The sequence below is a fragment of the Castor canadensis genome, chromosome 10 (assembly GCF_047511655.1).
Source record: "Castor canadensis chromosome 10, mCasCan1.hap1v2, whole genome shotgun sequence".
Taxonomy (NCBI): domain Eukaryota; kingdom Metazoa; phylum Chordata; class Mammalia; order Rodentia; family Castoridae; genus Castor; species Castor canadensis.
The window spans coordinates 139744857-139767811 of record NC_133395.1 but is presented as its reverse complement, the minus strand read 5'-3'; the positions used below and the strand labels follow the sequence as shown (position 1 = coordinate 139767811).

The 22955-nt window shown below is 40.4% G+C and overlaps 1 long non-coding RNA gene across 1 annotated transcript in view; it reads left to right on the top strand.

Moving 5' to 3' along the window:
- The window catches only part of LOC141411538 (uncharacterized), a 104456-nt gene extending 92695 nt beyond the window's left edge, over nt 1-11761 (top strand). Inside the window, exon 3 of the long non-coding RNA XR_012436371.1 lies at nt 5949-11761. This is a non-coding gene — a long non-coding RNA (uncharacterized lncRNA). The remainder of the gene's footprint in view (nt 1-5948) is intronic.
- Nucleotides 11762-22955: the final 11194 nt, after the last annotated feature.

Here is a 22955-nt window from a genome sequence, read left to right as displayed (position 1 = left end):
CTTCTGAGACTTTTCTGAGCAATTACGTGGAAAGAGCAGAGTTGAGGGAAATATTTGTCCTAAGAGACTGCTGGCTGAAAAGAGAACATTTGGATACCATTCTGGAAATTTGATGCTTGTGTTTGTGTGAGTGGCCTGGTTCCTGACACCAAGGGACACAGAAACCACCATCCCCTGGCACACCTCACTCATCCTTCTTTTACTTCCTTTCTTCCCTCATTTTGGGGCTGTGGCCATCTCAGAATGATGCGACTTTAGCTTTTATCGTTTCCCCGAGCGTCAATAATAATACAGCCTGTCGTCATGTGTTGCCATTTACTGAGTGCATTCACCAAGTGGGTTGTAGGAACACTGAAAAAACTAAGTGTTATGGGAATTTCACATTCTTAAAACTAGCCAGTTTCCCAAGAAGCAACCTGTCAGCTGGCATCATTATCTTTAATTTTCATTATACCATCATTTTTTAAATCATCATAAAAACCATCAAAAGTAGTCACAAGCAGGTATTATACCATGATGTGTCATGTTGTCTTGGGTGACAGGTAGCTTAGGTTCCCAGGTAGAGGAACAGGCTTGGAAAATTGCCCATGACCCAGAGATATTATGTGACCAAGCCTGTGTGAAACCCCATTAGTCATCTTATGAATGTCTGGTGGGCTCAAATTTAGTATTGAGGAAACTTATCTGTGCCACACACATTTCAATGGTATTTTTTGGTTGGGATGATGGACCCCTATCTGAAAGACAGGCAAAATGTCATTTGTGGTAGTCAGCTCAGGCTGCTATTTCAGATTACCAGTTTTAGAGGGACCCATTCACTGTAGCATTTAGTCCTTACCCTCCCAAAATTCATATGCAAAATACATTCATTCCATTCCAACAGCCCCCAAATGCTTAACATATACCAGTATAATCTCCAGAGTCTGAAGTCCAAAGTCTTATGTACGTATCAATAAAATCAGAGATGCGTAAGACTCAGGTATGGTCCACTGTGAGACAAAATTCCTCTATCTGTGAACCTTCAAAACCAGTCTCTTCCAGTTTCTACCCATTGTACACTTCCAAAGCCACTTCCATGACTTTAAGTGTTTAGCAGCCCTCCACTTCTCAGTAGTGATTTCTAGATTAAGTGGTTTAAATGGTAAATGTTTATTGCTTCCAGTTCTGGAGGCTGGAAGTCCGAGATCAAGGTGCCAGCAGGCCAGTGTTTGGGAAGGGCAGCTTCTTGATTTGCAGATGGGCACCTTCTTTCTGTGTCACATGGAAGAGGGAAAGTATATGTGTGTTGTATCTGTTGAGATACACTGTTGAGGTGCTAATCCCATCACGAGACCCTCCCTTTATGCCCTAATCACCATCCAAAGTCCTTCTCCTGCCAAATACCATCATACTAGGGATTTGGATTCAGCATAAGAACTTTGGAGGACACAGATATCCAGTTTATAGGAAATTCAGACAGTTCACACATTCCAAGGCAGATAGATTCAGGTTTAAATTGAGGTTCCACTGTACATCCTTGAACAATTCACATCATTGCTCTGAGCCTAACCCTTCTCACCCATCACCCTCAAAAATACTAAGGAAATGCTTATTTTCATCAAATTCTTATGACAGTAGAAATGGAGTTAAGGTGGCCAATCCAGTTGTCATTGTCATAAGAAATATCAATGATTTAATGGCACCCCAACAGTAGCCATTTTATTGTGCTCATGGTTTCGTGGGTTCGGGATTTCCAAGGGCACAGCAGGTGGTTTGTTTCTGTTCAGAGGTGGACTCTGGGAAGACTCCAGAGGCTAGGGTTGCAGAGTCCCTACAGGTTTCTTCATTCACATTGCTTGGATGACTCCAAGGCTGGTTTTTTTTTTTTTTTTAAGCTGGAGTTCTCTCTGGGAGCACCCAGATGGCCTCTCTGGGTAGCCTGAGCCTCTCTTAGTATGGTGGCTGTATTGTGAGAGGGAGCACCCTGAGGACGACCACCTCAGAGGAATTGGACAGAAGCGGGGAGGCCTTTCATGACTCAATCTTTGAAATCACATTTTATTACCTTTGCTATAACGGATATGACACACCCTTTAAGATGCAATAAAACCATTGAAAAGAACAAGAAACCATACTAAAGCTGCTATTTTTATTTAAAGATCTGTTATTTCACAGATGGCAAGCCCCAAGCAATGTGAAGCCTTTTTAAAAAATTATAAACCATTGCCACCTACTGAAAACTACACACACATAAACACACAGCTTAATAAATGTTTATTAAGCAAATCTCTGTATAACCACAGGTCAAGAGACAAGTGGCCAGGACTACAGAGCTAGAGCTCTGTAGGGATTGAAACCTGTGTTTCAATCATCATCCCTTCTGTTCCCTACAGGTAATCACTTATATTTTGTGTGTGCTCATTTGCATCTGACTATTTTTTTCTTCTCAATATTAGGTATGTGAGCTGTGCAGGTTTAGTGTAACTGTGATTTGTTCATATCATTGGTGTAGAGTGTTCCATTGTGTGACTGCTTATCCATTGTACTGCTGGGAGGTGTGAGTTGCTTCTAGCTGTTCCCAGCAAATAATGTTGTTATGCACTCTTAACAATGTATTTGTCACACTTGTAGGCATTTTTCTTAGGTGTCTTCTAGGAGTATATTTTAAATGTAAATAGGGTGATTTACTGCCTTCCAAAGGGATTGGATTGATTCACGCTGCTGGGTAGCACAAGACAGTCCTTGTTACCAGGGCTTGGCATTATAGCCATCCTAGTGGGTGCACGGTGGTAGCTCGTGGTTAAGGTATGTTCCTGATTCCTAATGAAATTGATCATATTGTCACATTTATTGGCCATTTGGCTATACATTTTTTGGTGAAATTTTTACTCTTGTACACTTCCATTTTTCTTTTGGGCTATCTTTTCCTTATCAACATAGATAGATAGATAGAATGTCTGTGTATGCGTGTGCATGTGTATGTCTGTGTAATGGGTAGATGGCTTTTACTCATTATGAAAACCATAAATTTCTTTCCCACTGTGGAGTTTGCCTTTTTACTTAGTGCCATTTTTTTGTGTATATATCTGTGATCTGTCTCTTTAGTTCAACTTTATGCTGCAACACATTGTACTTATTCAAGTGGCATTGGTGGCTATGGTTTGTTCATTTTATGATTACATTGTATCCTGTCATTTTAAATTCTGATATTGTATAGTCCACTTCAACTTATTTTCCTGAATAGTAACTGCTTTCATTACCTTATGTAAACACTCCTTTTTTTGTACCAAAGTCTGCAGAAATTTTATTGTATTACTTTATAAAAAGCTTTATTGTTTTTCCCTCTCATTCATATTAGGGAGTCAGAAAACTATAGCTGTCAAGAAAATCTGACCAGTAACCTGACTTTATAAATAAAGTTTTATTAGAATGTAGCCACAGTCATTCATTTGTGTATTATTTATGGCTGGTTTTGGTTCCAACCACAAATTCGAGTTGTTTCACCATATAGCCTTTAAATGTAAAATATTTTCTAACCAACCCTTTGCAGAAAAAAGCTGATAAACTCTTGATTTAAATCCAGGGCACATTTGGTTGAAGTTATTGTATTTTCATAAAACCAAATGGACTTTTCACTTCCTAGTGGGAATCTTTTCTTTTTTCCCAGCAGCATTTATATAGCAACTATTGTGTGTTAGGCCTTGTGCTAGGCATTTGTGATATTTAGACACAAAATATGGTTTATGCTTTGTAGGACTTTTAGTTTGGAAGCATTGCTCTTAATTTGAATAGGCACTGTGGTACCAGCAAAGCCATGTGTGAATTAGCACAACAAACATTTACCTAAAGTATTTAGAAGTGAAAAGAACCTAAAATGTGCCAGATGTTATGTTAGGCTAAGAGACTCTGACAAAGAAGACCTTATCTCAGCTCTTGAGAGGTTTCCAGTCTGGTAGGGTAGCCATCCAGAGAGAAAAGCAACTGACAACACTATAAGCATCCAACATCATGATTACATGGTGAGTGCTCACAGATATGACAGACAGGCTGTGTAAACCCAGAGGAGAGAGGAAAATACCATTTTTATCTCATGAGATAAGACCAAGACACAAGGGGCAAAAAAAAATCCTACCCACTGGGAAGGATGTGAACACTGGTCATGGTGCTCATTAAATTAGTCATCATGATAATTACGGGGCCTTTGAAATAATTACTAATCAGTTCAAATAGGAGCTGCTTCCAGGATTCATTGAAATGCAACTCAGTCTGGGCTGTTAATTCTGCCTACACATTTAAAAGATACACACACACACATCACTTCATAGTTATATAATTAGATACATATTCTTAGGGCTCTTAATGCCTTATATTGCACTAGAATGGTCAGTGTCTTTAATCTTGAGACTAGATGGGAAGGTATTGAAGATATTTATGCATAGGAGAATTTCCCCCTCAGTAGATTATACATGACAGGTTTGAGACAGGCACTTCTCAGGAGACCGCAATTACAAAATTAAAGCACTGACAAAGTCAGCTTATTAAAAAAGAATGGTGGGCGTGAAATGGTTGACGACAATGCAGTCATTAATGAGTGGTCAGAGCCGTGTCTCTTCATATCTGGGTGATGGATAAGAATATTCGACAGACATTGGTAAAGCCCATGTCCTATGTGTGTTTTAGGAGGTCTGATCTCCTGGGTTCTTGCTATCACTAATATTATATTTTGGTTTTGTATCTTGGAGTTTTCAGATTCCCAGGTAGGTTATTTTGTTGGCTTTTTAGTGACTTAATGTCCCTGGGCAACTTGTATTCTCTTTGTAGACTCTTCATTTTCTCACTCTTTGCTCCTTTTTTTTTATGTTCCCATCTAGAATTCACCTTGGACTGTAGGGAAAGGCCTTAACTGCATAACGGAGCAGTCGGTAGTTTGGGCATGGGTCACATGAGGTTCCTACTTGGGATTTCTTTTTCTGAAGGTCCTTAGGTTGGGACAATGTTCCCATAGAAAGGAGGTGATGTCATTATACTATGCATTGACTGCATGATCAGAAAAATGACTATTGGAAGCTCAACCCACCAGGTTTTCCATTCCCTTTGTGTAATATTTTTCAGTTGTCTGTCTATTGCATAGACATATGGCCATAGATGTGTTCCAATGAAGACTTTTCTTCACCCATGAAAATCCACACAGTGGGTCCTTCCTCGACCTCTTCCCTTCAACCAGAGTAGCACAGTCTCATGTTAATTTGTGTTATGGGATTTGGTGTAAGATTTCATTTCAGCAAAGGATTTCTCAACTAGTTCAAGATGACTTGAAAACACCCCAGTTCTCATCCACCTTTACAATTGAAACATTGAAGACAAGAGAAACTGATTTTCTACCTGAAATAGAGCATTTTGTTACTGTCAGAGCTGGGGCTTCTGTTCACCCAATTGCTCTCAGACTCTTGGTCCAATTCCACTGCATGGGCTCCGTGCTACCCAAATTCAAAATTCCCATTGAAAGAAAAATTTGTGCTTTTTAAAAAATAATAATCACTTATCTACATGAGCAATTTGTGAATAAAAATCACAATTTGAAGAGAATTAAAAACATTTCTCCAGAGTGGTGGAGAGCCCACTAGCAGTTCTAGGTGGAGTATTGTTTTCTCGTGCAGATTGAACCCAGGGTTTTGTCTGTGCTGTGCAAGTGTTCTACCACTGAGCTACATCAAAACCCCTTACAGTAGATTTTCAATGCATGTTCTGTGACTTTCCATGTGGAGGGTCTCATATGCACATTCGCAACCTTCCGATCATGGTACAGAACAAAGGTCTGGAGTGTAATTTTCTGGAAGCTGGTGATAGCCAGTGTATATTTTATTGTTTTATAACAATCCACCCAACCATTGTGTTTCCCTAAAGTCTCTGTTTGCCTCTAATACAAAATTAGTTAAAGTAAATCTTTTTGTTTCTTTTGGCCTTGTTAGAAGAAATTGTCCAGTTGTTCAGCAGAGGAAGCCTTGCAAGATGGAAAGCGGAGATTTGTCTAGTCGGAAGTGCCAGATCTGTCCTATGAGGAACTGGGGTGCCAAGATGGTGGAAGTCTAATCAGGTGAAGATACTCAGCTCCCCAGCCTCTCCCAAGACTCCAGCCTCTCTGCCACCAGGAACCCATTATGGAAATTTTGTTAAACCTTTTGAGGAAAGTGAAAGCCCAGAGCAACTTTTGATTTGTGTCACTCTCCTTAAAGATATGTCATGAGACCTCAAGCAAAGGTCATTTCAGAAAGGAAACAGGAGTACTCTATTTAGTTACAGCACGTCTTTTCCCCAAAGTTTTGGATTATTTCTATATATTCTATTTATTTTAGAGAGAGGAGGGGATAAATAACACAACAGACAATTTTATTCCAAACAATTACTCCTCACTCCTATAAAAGGTCACTGAGTTATGTAAATAAATTTGGAGTGTTTTCTACTGCTTTGTTCTTTGGCAGAAAATATGGTGATTTAATATCATCTGATCATTGCATTTTGATTTTAGTGTGAAGCATCACTTTGTAATTTTTACTTAGAAGACTGTACATAAGTCAGCATATGAAAGCTGTCTTGATAATTCCTGTGTGTACACATGTGTACATGCAGTATACATGTGCATGTGTGTGTGTATATGTATGCATACACAATGTATATGTGTGCATATGATATGAGTGTGTGGTGGGTATGCATCAGTGCGTGTACTATATGTGTATGTGTGTGTGTGTGTCCTCAGTGAAGTGACATTCAGTGCAACAATCGGGCATCTGTTCTGCTGCATCATTTTCATAGCTTACTTATTTTAAAGAAACAGTTTCATTTATGTGGGGATGATGGGACTTGTGAAAGAAATTTGAAGTATTTTCCTAGTGGCTTTTTTTTTTGTCTGGCCTATTATTATTTTGAGTTGGCTTTTAGTTCCAAAAGAATTATAAAACATTAAGGAATATACTGAAAACAGGGGGAAAATATCCCCTGTATGTCTTGATGACTTAGGAAAAACCCTTGTATATTTCCATTCTTCTCCTGGCTTTATATCTTGCAGCTACAAGGTCCTTTGTTTCAGAATTCTGGGAACTTGGTGAAGGGATGTTCTTGCCCTGCACCTGCTCGGATGACTGGAACATGTCAAGACCACCTGGGTTGATAAATATGAACTTAGCAGAGAAGGGGGAAGGAAGAATATGGAGAAATCTGGAGGAAGGACAGAGACTGATGTGTTTAGTGAACTGTCAGAGGTTCCGTGGAGCCAGAGCACAGAGACGTGTAGGGCAGGTGCTGATGTTGGACAGATGTGTGGGTCACATTGTGAAGGACCTTAGATGTCATGTTCAGGAGCAGAGGTGCTGGCTGGGCAGGAAGTGGGGTGGCGACCCCAACAGAAGCACTGTGAGCCCCGGTTTTTGATCTTCAAGTCCAGAGACAGAAATGAGTCAGTGGTTATGACCAGGCTCAGCCCAGCCTCAGGGTAGTTGGACCGATATGCTTGTTTCCCTCCCCCCGCTTTCTCTACCTCATCACCATCCAAGAGAGCAGGGATGGAAGAAAAAACAGAGCCCCATCCGTAGCCCTCCCCCTGCAATGGGTCTTGGGGTGCCGTTTTAGTCCCTCTCGAGGTTCATATCCTGGAAGCTTTGTCCCCACTGTGGCAGTGTTGAGATGTTGCAGAACCTGTAAGAGGTGGGGCCTAGTGAGAGGTGATTAGGTCATTGGGGGGTACCACCCTTGGGAAGTATTAATATTGGTCTTAGTGAGCTAATTCCCTCAAGAATGAGTTGTTAAACTGGGTATGGTGGCCTGTACTATAATCCTAGCACTTGGATGACTGAGGTAGGTGGATTTTGAGTTTGATACCAGCCTTGGCTACACAGTGAGTTCCACGTTATCCTAGGCTACATAGAGATACCCCAGTCTCAAAAACAAACAAATGACTTGTTAAAGGAAAGCTGTCTCTGTGTGTGGTCTTGCTGTGTTCTCTCTCTTTCTTGCTCCTGCCATGACACCATCTGCCATGCTGAAACACAGCTAAGGGGACGTTTACTAGGATACAGGTTCATACCCCCATTAATCAACGCAATTGTGAGGTAAATAAATGGCTCTTAAAAATTAAGTATCCAGGCTCAGATATTTTGTTGTAGCAACAGAAAACTGACTAATACAGTTGGGGAGGGATTAGAAGGAGATCTTCCCGGGACTTAATAGGAAATTGATGATTTGACACAAACAGGATTAAACCCAAAGTTCTTTTAATAACACAAAGTTACTGGCAAATGTTACAGACTGGGGTGTCATTAAGCAGATTTTCACTCCAGAAGCAGCAGTGGTTCTAGAGGATGGTTGTTGGCAATTCCTGGAAAAGATAAATCCAGTTTCTACTTAGACCCCACCCTTTCCTCTTTAGGACCCTTCCCAATTGAGATTCTTTCCTAAATAGGTTCTAGTGCCTGCTGCTAAGAAATTTAAATCATGCAAATGGAAGAGGGATTTATAGAAAAGGGTAATTGCTACATTCTCAGGAAATTACTATTCCTAGGGGGCCAAATGAAGGTTTTTTTTTTAAAATGAAGATAATATGGTTACTTATTACTATGCAGAAGATCTTTCTGCATTTTGCTCAATTTTTTAGTGCGATAATGTGATTTTGTTGTCTTAAGAACTTAATAATTTTTTAAAAATACTCTTTCCCCATCAAGTTGAAATGAATGTTCTTAGTCTTAAGAGTTTTTCCTGTTATAACTGTAAGGATTTCTCCACAGCTCCCCCGCTCCTTCACTTGGAACCTGAGGAACATCGCAAGTACATTTCTCTGTGGAAAAGTCCTTAATGGTTGTGATCTGTCAAGATGCTCATTTGAGATTATTACTATGAAGCATTGTTGATTAATCAAAAGAGGAAGGAAGGAAAATAGAGGGAACAAAGAAGATTGTAAATGAAGCACATATCTGCAGCGCTCCAGGTTAAATAGTCAAATTAGATGTATTCAGAGCAAAGATCTATGGCAAGGACCTGTCCCCTGCTTTGCATGGAGTCACCAAGGGCTGGGAAGGGGACACTTGCTTCAAGGGATTGTCTACTGGCAATCTGCATTTTGTTGACTTTTATTTTAACGGAGTGGATTGGAGAAGTAGAAAGAGGAATGGTTCTGTAAGTAGTTTTGATTTTTTGGCAAAAGAGGGGTGGGTAGATATTTATTCAACATATGTGTGCACCCATGCAAAAACATGGAGGACTAATTTTTAAAAAAAAATTGCAAAAAGGGAAAACCAGCATCAGACATCGTAAATAGAAGATTCTCACTGATGCACATCAGACTATGTATGGTTAGAGAGACCGGGGGAATAGCTTGGTGCTAGAGTGCTTACCTAGTGTGCACAAAGCCTGGGTTCAATCCTCAGCACAACAAAAGTAAACATAATAAAAAAAGCGGTAATTAAAGTTGTTGAGGCATTGCCTAAAATCACCTCTGGTTTCACCAGTGTGGTATGGTATCTTGAGAGAATTATTCTTACTACAACTGCCATCAAATAGCTTTAAAAATATGTGGTATTAATCTTGATTTTATTTCATCTAATTTTGAACAAAGGCATTAAGTCTGAAGTTAGACTCATCAATCATCACACAGGAATTGTTGCTGGCATCCATTATGAACTCCACAGTTGATTAGTTCCCTTGATTAAGTAGTGATGCAGCTGGTGGGAAAACAGGGGCGAGCCTGTCACTCCAGGGCAGAGTCCCCGTGGAGTGGGGAAGACAGAAGTGGGAAATAGGAGATAAGAGTTTTTAAAAATAGAGCTTCTTGAGCAGGAGCTCAGCCCTCCTTTCTCCTGCAGACCCCAGGGTGGGAGGTTGGAGATTTATTTTTTGAGTGGGTTGTGGTTGTGAGGGAGAACCTTAGTTGTCATTAGAAAAGTAAAACTCTACATTAAAAAGAGAAAAAAACCAAACAAACCACAGTGTCTGATGTGAATGATGCCTGGATGCTGACATTAACCAAATGCCACCTTTTTGAACAGCAGCATAGAAATAAGGTTGAAACATTCTGCCGTTGTTTTTAATACCAGCAATTTTGCTAGAAGATTAGAAAAAATGGGAGGGTGGGTGGAGAAAGCTGATGACATTTTGATTTCAGGTTCCCCCACCCCAACAGAAAGGCATTGTGGGAACACTTTGCTTAACAAAGTTATAAAGTCAAACAAGTCTGCCACCTTGATCTGCATTTTTTTAAAAAGAAAATGGTCAAACTTTCGTTGCTGCTTCCAGCTACTGAGATTTCCAACAGTGGTTTGAAGAAGTTGTTCTATGGATGGAACAGTGAGAGAAACAATTATGATTTTTATAATATTTGACATAAAACTGGTAGAAAATTAGCAGATCTTTGTATAGATCTCAAGAATGATGTAATGGTTTTGTTTAAGATACATATTTTTCTTTATTCTCTGTCATTTTTCCTTTGAATCTACTTCCATTTTTCTATCAGAATTCAGATACAATATTTGCCACAGCTTCCCATGTAGATTGATTAGAAGGGGACTAGAGGGACAGTTTTATTTTAAACTTATGACTCTTTTATCACATCTTGAGGTGTCACATAAAAATTTTATGGGACAGTATTGATGAATTGTAACAATATAATAGCCCAAAGGTTTTTTCTTCTTTTTTTTTTCTTCTTCTTTCTTTGTGTTCCTGACTATCCTTAATACTTATGCTAGAGGGTTGAAAAAATTAAGTTTTTTCTTTTTTTTTCTGTGTCCTTTTTTAATAGAAAAAAAGAGAGGGTAGTTAAAATTTACCCCTGGAGCTACTGAAATAAAAATGATCTATCATCCAAGCCACTTCTGTAAGTGTTCTTTGAAATTAAATGGACTGTCTTGAAAACAGGATACTAAACTTTATGCCAGTTTCCTATTCATGCATAGATGTAATATCAGTTGTTTCTCCTCTTATTGCTTTGGTAAGTGTTTTGTTGCTCTGAAAAACCATGTTTAAAACATATCATCCTCTAATACTGTGCCTGTAGGAAAAACAGTGATTGAAGCAGATAAATATTGATGTTAATATCTTTTTCTTTGCATTTTCTGGCTTACATATATTCAAAGTATGATTTTATATATGTCTATACATTGAGACAGAGGGACAGAGAGAGGAAAAGGGAGAGGGACAGTGGGGGAGTAAGACATCTGATAATGTGAACGCTTACATATTTTAGAAGCAAGGAATGATGCGATGAAGGTGGAAGGTGAAGCAGTCACAGAAGGAATATGAGGACTTTTAACATTTATTTCACATCATTATCATAATGATAATGAATGATCCATGTAATTCAGGACCAGACTGATGTTAGGTATTGGTCAGAATATACTAGGCAATGCTACAGTAACTAATAAACCCTCATATTTGAGTTGTGTGATACATCAAAGGTAGGATTCTCACTGTGGCAGCCTCTTCCACTGTGTTAAGCTTAATATGTACAATGTGTGATTTCTAATCACTAGAGAGGGAAGAGAGAACTGGAGCATAAATACCAGCTCTTATTTGCATCAGCACAGAGGATCACATGCCAAAAGCTGTTCCCATGATTCAAACCCTAAGTTTCAAAAAGACTGGAAAATGCAAGGAAGACCATGAAATATTTGGAGAAAATGAGTTGTTTTTGGCTCATGTTACATTTGAGGAAACACAGCCTAAGCTATGATTCTGATCTCAGCCTAGCTCTTGTGTAGAACTTATGAGGGCGTGCTAGTGATTTTGTGTTTCTTATTGAGTCTAGTGCCATTTTGGGACTAACTACCATATCTAAGAAAAACTATCTTCTTCATTCTAGATGTTCTGCCCCCACTCCATCCCACCCATGCAGAGAAGATGTGTGTGGGGGGTGGTGGGGGTGGTGTCATTCATTAACTGTCTTTTCCACATAAGAACCAGTATGTACATGGTTTTGCTTTTGCTCTTTCTCTTTTTATCTTCCTTCTAATATCCCAAAGATTGGGAGTAAGATTTGTGGCAATGGAGGTATCCTTTTTGTAGAGCGTAGAAAGTGAAGGGACTGGAAAAATTTCTTCTTTAGCTAGCAGGGGGAAGTAAAGATGATGACAACATAACTGACATTGACAAATACACACTCCAGGGATGCATCTGTGGATCTATGATCCATGGTCGATCGACCCATCCATCCATCCACTTAATGGTACCAGGCCACTGAGCTCTTCTTCAAGTGCCACTGCAAATGCCTTGCCTAATTTCTGCTGTGGAGGCCAACCTCTCTTTCCTGTAATTCCAACTCAGGTATGGCAAGTAGATTTCATCTCAGGAATGAAACCTGGTTGGTTAATAGTAGCGGCCTACGGAGTTGTTGTGAGAACTCTGAGGCCACACTTGGTAAAGATGATCATGTCATTAACAATGGCTGTCCAGAGCATGTGAAAGAGGAGAAGAGACATTCACACTGCCTAGGTGCTTCCTCTGCCATACCGTTATCTTGGGTATGTAGCATCACTGATACTAACTGGTGAGTTCCTTAAGGGCATAGATTGTATCCTGTTGAATTGTATACCCAGCACCTTGAGTTTACCTGCAGACTGTCCTGCAATCCCTAGACACTCCAAAAATGTTTGTTAAATAAATTCCCTAATGCTTGAAGGTGCTATTCAGTTGCATAATATTGAAGAGCTATGGGTCCAGCTGTAATTGCATCGATTGGGCAGCTGTTGTTACATTCCAGCATCAACTTTAAGTATCAGTGTGTTAAGGAATCTGACTGTGCCACCATGAGAGCTCCTTCTGCACTGTTACCTTGGGTGATGAATGAGACCAGGCACCCCTGGATGAATGGGCGACATCCAGTGCTGCCTGTAACAGAATTAGCTTTCAAGTAGCATTGATGAATTTTTCTTTGAGGCTTACTTTCCCAGACCAGCAAAGCAAGTTGTCAGATTTTAAATCCTTTAGCCAAAGTCAAAAGTGAAAGGCTGGCTTGAAACACATTGGAAATAAGGCAAGAGGCTGGAATTATTGATTGGGTGGTTCTTAAAATGCCCCAATCATTTAGACATTTAAAAACCTGTGAATAGGAAATTATTCTTTCTCCTGATTTTTTTCCCCACTCCCAGATAAATATCTCAAGTATTTCAGTCATTCTTGTGACATAGTTTTCAGAAATTGCCTCATCCTCCTTTTTCTCCTCTGGAAAACTTCCATTTGTGTTTTGAAGTACCCAGAATTGGGGAATATTCTAATTGAGGTCTGGCTAGCTGAGACCTAGATCAAGAACCACATCTGTCATCCTATGCTCCATACTTCTGTCTTTGCATCCAAAGGACACATTTAATCTGTCAGAAACTGCATTATATTGTTTTCTCATGGGATTGGTGAGCACCTGAAATTCCTCATTAGTAAAAATCATCTTAACTTCATATCGGTTAAGCATCTTTCTGTTTTTCAGAAAAACTAGCTCTTGATGGCTAGTCATAAAAGGGAAATTATTGTGCTCTATCACCAAAATGTCTAGAAAGAGGTAAATTTTTGTTCAGAGTGGCCAACAATGTCATCAAGTTTCCTTTTCCATCTCTTCCTCCTCAGCTCTGTGTCTTCTGTTTTGGCTACATTTTCCTTTCATAGAAGCAACATGGCAGCAGGATCTCCAGCTAAAATCACACTTAGTGCAGGTTCAAGAGAAGATAAGAAAGCAGCTCTCCCTGAAAGGTCCTATATAAATCCTGGAGTCCCTCCTGATAGGACAAACTGCCACATAGTCATCTCCAAACCAATCACTGCATCTTAGAAGATCTAGGGAGCTGATTGCTTAGTGTGAGTCACATGTCTCCATGCTGGAATTGGGATGGGAATCATATATGCAAGCATGGGAGGTGATGATCCTCTCAAAAGAGAACAGGGTCCATTACTAAAAGGAGATGAAGGATGCCAGAAGACCCAAGTTGACAAATGCTCTCTGCTACACAATTTTACTTTCAATTTTCCAGAGACTGACATTATGGCTTATTAATTTTTGAACACTCCTATTCTGCCTTTAATGAATGCTCAAGAACTAGTTGTTGATTGAATTTATGCCTGTACAAATGGCAACCAAATGAGTGTATTCGAAATGGCTTAACGTAAAAAATTTGATGCATTGTAAAATACAGACCAAACTAACTTAGATGTGTCACTTGTGTTCACACGAGAGAAAATAAAAATATTAAAATCTAGATATGTAATTACAAGGGCACTTTTTCTGTGTAGCCCTAGTGAGGACAAGTGGTATGTCTGAAGTGAAGAAAGGAGGACATTTTCTTCTAGAACAAATGAAATGACATGGAACCAGAGCTTGACTGGCAGCCTGGTGGCATTAGTCATACCTAAGGTAGAGAGCCGCTCTTGTTTCAAATATACTAACTCAATTCCATCAGAAGAACAAATACTCCCTAATCCAAGTTCAAACACTTCCAGTTGCTCTTGTGAAGGCAATTGTTTCCTAACAGCCACATGGCAGCTTCAACCAGCATGTTCCAATTTCTATGTAAAAGCTCAATGTCCCCTAACCCCAGGCCATTGCCTCTTTGCACTGGCTCCTTTATTTGTATCTGATGCTATCAGTGCCATGTCCCATTGCCTCTTAACTACCTCAGTGTACTCTGGCCTGATTTCTAATTGCCCAGGGCTCAGTCTTGGCTGTCAGAGCAAGGCCACATAGTTGCCATGTTAGGTCACAGCTGGCACTGGTAGATGGAACTTGGAGAAGGCTTTTGCTTACCCTTAGTGGGATGACTTGGAAACACATGCTCTATTCTATATTCCAAAGTCCAGGCAGAATTAAGTCTTGGCTGTCCACTGTGACTTGCTTGATGACCTCTCTTCTAATAGCTATCTTCCCTTCCCTCCTTTCCTCCCCCTCCCTTAGTATTGCTGGAGAGATTACCTCCCACATAAACTGCTTACATTCCCATCTTGTCCCAGACACTGCTTTGTGGGGAATCATGGGGGTGGTGTGGTAATCACAGATCCTGAAATCAGGAGGGCAGCGGGCAGAGTAAGACCAGGAACATGAACTCCATGTTCCGGTTAGGTAGAGCCTGGCAGCTGTGAGCGCTGTCTCTGAGGTCTCAGCCTGAATTTAATGGTGAGTTGAGCCCAGACAAAGGTCCGATTTCCTCTACAGTATGAGAACATACAGCAACTGCAGGAGTCAATCAACACCCTTGGATAGACATGGAAGGGTGTAGCTCATATGTTGTCCCTAATCTCAGTGTAAATGCCAGCATTGCAGTTCTGGAAAGTTGGCTGTTATCCAGACTCAGCAGAATTCTTCTGCAAAGGGCCAAATAACATATACTTTAAACTTTATGGCTCATGAAGTCTCTGTGGCAAGTACTTGACTCTACCTTTGTAACATGGAAGCTTCTAAAGACAGACCTGGACAAATGAACACGACTGTGTTCCAGTAAAACTTTAACAAAAACAAAAGGGGAAGACCAGGTTTGGCTTTGAACTATAACGAACTCCACAGATTAATTAAAAGGTGGTTTTAGCTAAGGGAATTGAGGCCTGCGATTTGTGTATTTTCTGACAAACTACACCTGGCATCAATGTCTCTGTGGCAGAATGTGGAGGAGAGGGACGAAAGAAGAGGGAAATTAAGGCATAGTAGAGGGGCTAAGGTGGAAGGGTGGAAATGAGAAGGGCAGGTTCAAGCACAGTACTTTTCTTAAGAGATGAAGATGGGGGAGAAGCACTAAATTCTGACCAGTATTGTAGGGCAGCTATAAGTAGAAGAAATGGGTTTAAGAAATGCCATAAAATTCAACTTTATAGGAATTGGGCTTTATAACATATGCTGTAGCAGCCACATTGAATAAATGTATGTTTTTCATTATATTTTTATTATGCATTTAAAGCACATTAAGGCACAAACAGCTATCAAAGAAGACAAATAGAGAAAGTTTGGCTTCACAAGTAATCACATCAATTTTAAGGAAGGCACTCTTACAAAGGCAGAGAAAGATGCATGGCTGCTGTCCTTCTTGGTTTTATACCAACTCATTCTTCTTTGGGGAACAATATTAATAGATGTCTTGCTATATTTATCTCCTGCTGAGGGAGCATCTCCACTCCACTGGTTGTTTTGGGTTTTTTTGGTGTGTATGTGCGTGTGTTTATTCATTTACCTTTTGAGTTGCAGATATTTGTTAGGCACTCCTAGTCTGTAAAAAGAATGTTTGGTTGGAGTTTGAGAAAAAATGAAAACAATCTCAAATTGTAGCTTGAAGCTATTTTCTGGTTCTGAGAAGCCATATCCAGTGGCATCTGATAGTATTTTCATTCTTATTCTCAGAATCGTGTGGACTGTTGTGAGGTTACACATTACACAAATGCCCCTGGGACTGACTGGTCTGTCTGCTCTTTGTTCCCAAGCCTTGTGCACTGTAACTTCCGGGATGGAGGAGTCTTTGTCATCACACCAATATACTGTCCACTGGCCAAACCATGGTCTTTGTGACTGTTTCTGCTCAGAGACAGTGACTTTTTCAGACTGATGCCTTCCAGGGGGAGGGGAGGGATGCGGCACTCTGCAGATTGTATGTTACCACATTTAGGTTGTTATGGTTTAGAAGACCCAACACTGTTTTATAAACAATCAGGAAAGTAAGAGGTGCCCATCAAATCCTCGTGTGCCACTGTCTGTGAGACACATACCAACTAATACCAAAGCTGTTAAGTGACAAAGACACAATGTGGTCATTTGCCTGCTGGGAGGGTGCACCTTCTTTAATTTGCATAAAGTACCAGTTGGACTAGCTGCCACCCTGAGAGGATGAGGTGGGCCAACCCCACAAGGAGGTTTCTGCTAGGTTTTGCCTGTTTCTTAGGATGAACAGAGCCAGCCGCCTCTCTGTTCCCTCAGAGATGTCACTTGGCCTCAGTTCTAAAAGAAGTAGAAATGTGGGCCGTTAGAGCTAAAATGGGCCTTGGAGCATCTTGTGCAGTGTTTCTCAGCTGGGGGGGGATTTGACCTCAGGGGGATCTTTGCCAATGTCTGCAGACGTTTTCGATTGTCACAATTGGAGTGGGGAAGTGTGATTGCTATCTACTGGTAGAAGCCAGAGATGCTGCTAGACACCTTACAATGCACAGCACAGAATTACCTGGCCTTGGCTGTCAATAGTCCTAAGGGTTGAGAATCCTGATGTAGTGACAAGTTGAATAGCAGGGGAGTGAGAACCAGACAGCAGAATCAGAATCAGGCAAACTTAGGTTCGAATCCCAGCTTTATACTCACCTGGCTGTGTGACCTTGGGCAAAGACATTCATCTCGCTGAATTTCATTGCCCTCCTTGGTCTCAATGTGTTGGTGAGATGAGTAATTAAGGCAAAGTCTGCAAAGACAACACAACAATAAAATGTAACTCCAGATGGAGCTCTCAGTGCTGTGCCTATGCTATCCTCATCCACAGGGCATCTCAGAGGTAGGTGCTTTTAGCCCATTTTACAGATGAGGAAGCTGAGGAAACTTGAATCATTTGCCCTACATCATTCACAAGCATGTGTGAGCCAGGACTTGAATCTAAAGCCCATACTCCTAGCCTGCCAGTCCATCCAACATGGCATAGGACTTAGGGAAATCAGGTTGCCAAAGGACTGTAGTTAACATTGTCTCACCTGAAACCCCTGCCTACAGATGGCCTCTGGGAACCAGAGAAAGGTGGGACCCCATTGTCCTCACAGGTGATTCCTCAGTTTACCTACCCAAGATCACACAGATAAAAATCAGGGGAAGCAGCCTTGAACTTGGGTCCATTTGGGTCCACATCCTCTGCTTTGCCCACTGGTCACATCTGCCTATTGTATGAGGAATAAGGACTGGGGACAGGGAATTCACAGGAGGCTCCAGGGAGGGACACCTGCTTTCCGAGTTGCCAGGTCAAGTTCCATACCTGCTCCTCAGTGGGAGTGCTGGTTGAAATAACAAGGATATACAGGCTATTTTAGGGCCCTTGTTCCTGTGCTATTTCATTTTCTTTAACCAGTCACTCTGGGAAAGTGGGCCTGGCAGACATTGTGAACATATTATAGAGGGAACAATGGGGGCTTGGAGAGGAGATGCTTGTCCAAGGTAGAGTAGGGGTAGCACTGGAACCCAGACCTGGGTCTTGTTCTCTCAGTCCATGGTTCTCCTTACACCTGTGCCTGCCTTCTTTCTCCCTTGCTCACTGTCCTTGCTACCCCCTCACTCTGCTGTGGATTCATCCCTATGGATTTAATCACCAGGTAGATGATTGATTCTGGCTGGACTCTGGCATTCTGGCAAATAGGATCAACTTACTATACTTATTCCAAATTCTGCATCAACACTGCTATAAAATTGAACAGTGACAGAGTCCAAATAACCTAGCAGTTGAGACAATGCCTTGAGGCCAGGTGTTCAGGGAGTGGACAATCTAAGAGAAAGTGTCATGGCCAGCATGAGAAGGTCCGTTGACCTGACGGAGCAACTGGGGATTAAGAAAAAGATACAAAGACAGACATAAAGAAAAGCTGGGATCAGGTGGATTCAACGCTTCTGATGAGAGACACCAGTGACCCCCTCCACCTCCAGGTGCATTTATTTATACAGCAAGTGTGGGAAAATGGGGTGAAATGTAAGTCGAGTTCTCATGGGCCTAGTCGCATAGGCGGCAGGAACAGAGAAGCTGTGGTATGTTGTTATTTAGTACAGACTATCCTGACCAGGTCAGAGTGTCCTGTTTTCTTCTGAGGAAGCCTTCCTGAACCTTGCCTCCATTTGGCTGGGTCCATGCCTATCAGCCAACAGGCCCTTGATATAGCTGTGCTCATGTCAAGGCCTTCTTCCACTGCCTCAGTCTCCCACAAGGAAAAGAACTAAAATTGCTGCTCAGAAAGGATCTGGAACCTTGCCAGCAGCTCACATTGAATTGGCTGTGTGGGTGACATGAAACCCTTGATTCTACTGAACAACTCAGCCTGACTTCAGCAAAACAGGATGTTATAGGGTCACCTGCCTAGAAAACCAAGGCATTTAGGTATGACTGGATCTAGGGGCTCAAACATGGCTATCAGAAAAATCTCTCTCTCTTGAGCTTTACTTCCTTGTATGTTGTCCTCTCAGTCAACCCCTTCCTAATGGTGACAAGGAGGAGCATTTTACTTTCAACCAACTCAGCAAAAGTTCTTGGTTTTTATTTTATTCTTCTTGGCTGGGTCATATGTCTCTTTAAAAGCAATTTTTATGGACTGGGGGATTTGTGCTTTTATTGAACATGCAAGAATCATAAAGCTATCCCTGGTGTGTGTGGGATGCATGGATTCACAGATTGTATTGAAAGTAAAAGAAGAGTTGGCTCTATGACAGGTAAAGGGATTATGGACATCCTAAAAAGACTGATGGCCACTATAATATCCCCAACTCCAGTGTCCTCCACATTTCTTTTAGAGATTGTGGTGGCTCTTGTTCTGTCTGATCTAATTTCCTGCTGAAAACCTGGAGAAAACTGGATGAATGCTCTCTGTTTATTGGCTTCAATGTCCAATTACATGATACAACACCTCCAGCCTCTCTCCAACTTGGAAGTGAACTTGAAGATATGGTTTCCTGAACATCTGTCTGTTATGTGCTGAAAACTGGGTTTGATGTTCACAGTGGGGATTTTGTGTTTACCCTCTGTCTTAGTTTGGATGCTATAATAAAATACCATAAATCGAGTGTCTTATAAAAAACAGAATGCTGTTCCTCACAGTCCTAGAGACTGGTATATCCAACTTTAAAGCGCTGGGAAATCCAGTATCTGGTGAGGCCTCTGCTTCTGAGTTCACAGATGCATCTTCCTGCTGTCTTCATATGGTTTCATAGATGCCACATTTCAACTCCATGAGTGGAGAGCATATGGGATGTGGACTCTAAATTCACCAGAGCATCACTGTTCCTTACACCTCCCAGCCCTTTAAAAATTAATTTTTTTGTTGGTCTGAGTGTGGTGGCTCATGCCTATAATCCTGGCTATTTGGGAGGAAGAGATTGGAAGGATTACAGTTTGAGGCCAGTGTGGACAAAAGTTCATGAGACCTCGTCTCAACCAAAGGCTGGGGATAGTGGGATAGTGACATGGGCCTGTCATCTCAGCTACACCTGTAGGAAAGCATAAATAGGATTGCAATCTAAGCTGGCCAGGTTATAAAGTGAGACCCTATCTCAAAAATAACTAATGCCGAAAGGGCTAGCAAGTGTAAGCCCCTGAGTCAACCCCCTAGTTTGTTTAAAGAAAATGTTTTAAATAAAGTTTTTGCTTTGTTTTGTTCTAACAAATATATCAAAGCGTAATTGACACACAGTAAACTGCAAGCATTTTCAGTTTTGTGCAATTATGAAATGTAACCACAGTCAGGATGGCGAATGCATGCGTTTTCACGAGTTTCCTTGTGCCTTGTTGATGCTTCTCCGTCTTCCCCTGGACTGCCTTCCCAGAAGTCTGTTTTCTCTCACTATTGTGTACATTTCCTAGAATTTTATATAAATGGAATCATATGTTAGCCACAATTTTTGGTCTGCTCTCTTTCAAAATTTTGTTCTGAAATTTATCCACATTGCAGTGTCTATTTATAGACATAGATTTTTACTGCTAACTGTTCCACTGTGCAGGTGTATCAGGATTGGTTTAGCTATTCTTATGTTGATGGGATTTGGTTTGTTTCAAATTTGTAAATAAAACCATCACAAACATCTATGTGTAAGACTTTGTATGAATATAATTTTCTTTTTTTTGGTTGTACTGGGGTTTGAACGCATGTCCTCACACTTGCTAGGTAGAAGCTCTACCACTTAAGCTGTTCTACCAGCCCTTGTTGTTTCTGTTATTTTTCAAATAGGATCTTGTGTTTATGTCTGGACTGACCTGGACTGCGATCCTCTTATCTGTTCCCCATGTAGTTGGATGACAGGCACACACTACCACACTCAGCCATTGGTTGAGATGGGGGTCTCGTGAACTTTGTCACTGGACTATCTAGAACCGTAGTCCTCCCAATCTCCACCTCTTCAGGGTCAAGGATTATAGGCTTGAGACACTGTGCCTGGCCTAACGTTATTTTTCTCTTAGGAAAATTTAGGGATGGAAAAGCTGGAGTCTATTGTGAGAGTTTGTTTTATTTTTTGAAAAACTGTGAAACTGACTTCCAAAGTGGTCGCACCACTTTGCATTCTGACTAGCACTCTGAGCGTTCCAGTTCCTCCATTTTCTTGTCAACTTTTAGTGTATTCAGGTAGTTTTAATAGTATGTATTTCACTAGGCATTTCGTGATTTGAACATACATTTCTCTAATAACTAATATACCAAATAGCTTTTCGTGTACATTTATGCTAGGCATATATTTTTCCTTTGAGAATGTTTAAAATTTTTGCCCAGTTTTAAAGTGGATTTTATTTTCTTATTACTGAGTTGTGAGAGTTTTAAAAACATATTCTGGAGTCATATTCTTTATTGTATATAGAATTTTTGAATATTTTCTACTGGTCTCTTCATTCTCTTTTAATTTGAAGTCCATAAATCTTTATTTTTGATGAGGTCCAATTTATCTTTTTGTTTTTCAATAAAATATTTTTTGTTGTATTAAGATATTTTGTTTCCAGAGTCACAAAGGCTTTCTCCTGTGCTTTATTATAGATACTTGATAAAGTTTTATGGCTAGGAACGTGACACGTTTTAAAGTTTGCAGATGGTGCAAGGTACAAATGAAAACGAGAATATAAGTAATAGTGATTTCAACAGATGGTGCTGGAACAATTGTACAGTCACGTGCCACAGAAAGAAGTCAAAAGGTCTTCAACCTATTCCGCACTTGATGTTGTCAGTGGAGCGCTCTCTAACTATGAATGCACTTAGGTCAAATTGCTTGGCAGTATTAAAATTTTCTGTATCCTTTACTGATTTTCCAGTTGATCAATTATTGAGAAATATTTTAACATCTAATTACATTCATGAATTGATTTAATTCTCCTTGTAATTCTATCGTTTTTTGCCTCATATATCTGCTTTGTTATTAGGTATATAAACACTTAGGAGTTATATCTGCTTGATGAAGTAACTTGTTATTTCTAACAATTTTATTCTCTGAACTTTACTTTCTGATATTAATAGAGTTACCTCATATTTCTTTTGACTAGGGGCTAATATGGTATATCTTTTCCATCTCTTAGTTTTAACATATTTGTACGTTTATGTAAAAATTTAATGTAATTGTATCTTGGCTTATAGTACTTCTGCAAAAGCTAACCTGCTATATATTTCTATTAGGGTAAATTTCATCTTACATAAGAGAAATTTTGGGCAGTCCTAGGGCTCAGAGCCTTATTTGTTTCTAGTCTCTCAGGTGTCATTTTCATCTGCTGCCTGTCATCTAGCATTTGGAAAGCCATTGTTTCATACTTTCTGTTGGTATGTTGGCTGTTTCAGATGGTAAGGCAAATCAGGTCCCTGCTATTCCACCTTGGCCAGAAGCAGAATTGTGATCCTGTCTCCCAGGTCACCTTTATACTTACCACTCAATATTCCAATTGCTACTCCCATTTATCAATGAGGAAATCTGAGTTTAGAGACCAGTGCTAGGCAAACATGCTGTCAGACATGGCAGCATGACTTCAGAGTGAACACAAGTAATCAGGGAAGCGAATTTACAAAGGTGAAACACAGCACAAGTTTCCTTCCTGGTGACTGTCTCTTACCTTCTTTCTTCTTGAAGACAGGTTAGTTCCTGGCCAATCAAGGTGACCCTTCTCCCTGTTCTTCCAGAACACCAGCTTCTTTCCTTTATTATTTTTGAAACCATCGATTTCTACCTAAAATAAGCTTCTGTGGAGTTTGACCTCTCCAAAGATTAATCTGCAGCAAGTTAAGGGTTATTTCATTCAACAGCAGGCAAGAAAGAAGGACTTCCCTCCTGTAAGAAATATCATGGG